The following is a 2540-nucleotide window of genomic DNA, read 5'->3' as shown; positions in this document are numbered from 1 at the left end:
AAGAGAAATACAAAGGAAATATAAAAAAGACAAAAAAGATGGAGACAGCCTAAATGCCCATCAATAAAAGAATGGTTAAACAAACTTTGGTACATACACACATTGGGATACTACAAAATGTAGAATGATGAATCTGTGAAACACCTCACAACATGGTAGAACCTGGAGGACATTATGCTAAGTGAAGTTTGTTGTTGTTGTTGTTAAGTGCTGTCAAGTCATTTCTGACCCATAGCAACCCTGTATAGGGTTTCCTAGAAGCAGCTGATGAGCTTGAACCACTGACGTTGCGGCTCATACCAACTTTGTGGTCCAGCGCATTAGCCCACAGTGCCACACGGGGACTCCAAGTGAAGTTAGTCAATCACAAAAGGCCAAATATTGTATGAGACCAATGTTGCAAAAGACTTTTTTTTAAAAAAGGTTTTCTTGATAAGAAACCAACTATGATGGTTACAGGGTGAGGGTGAGGGAAAATTATTCACAGGGTAGAGGATAGACACATGTTACCATGGGTGATGAGGCAGGCAATATGAAACAAGAGGGAGGTTAGCAGGGGAAAGATGAAGGTAGCAGGAGATTCAGGGAGGAATGCAATAGATAGAATGAAGAGAGGTAAATGCGGTTACCTATTGGTATATGGAGGGGATTGCAACCATGTAATGAAGCAAAGTATATGATTTGTTGAATGTAAAACTGATGACCTGCTCTGTAAACCTGCACTCAATCCGCAATAAAAAATTGAAAGGAAAAAAAAGAAAGATTGATTCAAGATACAACCTACATTAATCTTGCCTCATTAACATAACAAAGACAGCCCATCCCCAAATGAGATTATTACCGCAGGCATAAAAAACTACACAAACAATCCTACTGCCTTTGAGTCCATTTCAACTCATAGAGACCCTATGGGACACAGTAGAACTGCCCCACAGGGTTTCCAAGACCATAAATCTTTACGGAAAAGCACTACCACATCTTTCTCTCATGGAGCAGCTGGTGGGTTCAAACCGCCAACCTTTTGATTTGCAGCTGAGCATATTAACCACTGCATCACCAAGGATCCCCAACTAGTCATAGAAGTTAGGATTTATGACACGTATTTTGAGGGTACATAATTCAATCCATAACAAATACTGAGAACTATGTTGATTTTATTTTATCCATCAGTCTTTTTCAGGTTTACTAATATAAATCAGTCCCCGAGAACATCATTCACTCTGGGTAAACTGATAACAAAACCATCAACAATGGAATGAAACACACCAAAGATCATGAAGATAATGACAGCTGGCACAATGTTTTGTTCTGTTACACATAAGGTCACCATGACTCTATGGCAATTAGCAACAACAACACTCTGTTAACATCTACTTTGAGGTCTCTGAAACTGACGAATCCACCCATTCCCCCTATGACTCCACCAAGCACTGACCCACCAACAAGGATGTGTATTTCTTTAACTGAAATATTTAGACTACAATTATAAAAGCTTATGTTTATGAAATGATGTTCATTAGCTCAACATTTTTGGGGGGATGCTTGGTGGTGCTGTGGGTTAGGCATTGGGCTACAAACCACAAGGTCTGTGGCTGAAACTCACTAGCCACTCCACAGGAGACAGATTGGCTGTCTGCTCCTGTAAAGATTGACAGTTTCAGAAATCCCTATATAGGGGTCACTATTGATTCAGAATGATTTGATGGCAGTGGGTTTTGATTGTTTGGGGGTTTGTTTGGCTAACTTTTCTTTCTTTTTTTTGATATTGCTTACTAAAAACTTTGAGAATGGATAGGCCTCTGCCTGGAAGCATGGTTTTATCTGACTTAATTCAGTCTGGTCTTAGGGAAGTACATTTTTTTTTATTAGCAAATCATATGGAAAAAAATATATCCCCGTTTTATGTTTAACAAGCATCTAATCTCTTCAAAAATGAAATCGCTGAAAGTATAAACTTGGCATTGCTCATTAGGAAATTCTTGAAGTTTGAGAGTATGTTGTTGTGTACCATCAAGTCGGTTCCAACTCACAGCGATCCTGTATAAGGTTTCTGAGAGTGGTTTGACCTGCCAACCTTGTGGCTATTATTCTAATGCTTATCCTGGTATATGTTAAATAAGTCTTCAGAATAAATTTTTCTGACTATCCACTATTATTGCAAATGATTCCCCAAACAAAATATGTCATTAAAAAGATGGCATATTTTAACCCATTTTATGCTTTTCATTGAAAACTAAGGATGTTAAAAGAGTAAATCCGTTTTGAAAGCACGACAAAACAACAGTCCCTTACACACTTTTATTCATCCTAACATTCATTCACTAAATACCCTGAATGCTTAAAATAATAAACATTTTTAACCATTTTACACATCAAGCATTATGTTAAATGTTTTCTATATCATCTCACTTAATCCTTATATTTTTTTACTAGTAGGAGCATTTCTGTTTTAAAGATAAGGAAACTGAAACAGAGAGCATCTGAATTACTCAGCCCAGCTAAAAAGTGGACATGATCAGTGCGAGTCAGAAAGTGTCCCA

The sequence above is a fragment of the Chrysochloris asiatica genome, unplaced genomic scaffold (genome assembly GCF_000296735.1).
Source record: "Chrysochloris asiatica unplaced genomic scaffold, ChrAsi1.0 scaffold00062, whole genome shotgun sequence".
Classification (NCBI taxonomy): Eukaryota; Metazoa; Chordata; class Mammalia; order Afrosoricida; family Chrysochloridae; genus Chrysochloris; species Chrysochloris asiatica.
Note: the sequence above shows the minus strand (reverse complement) of the source record.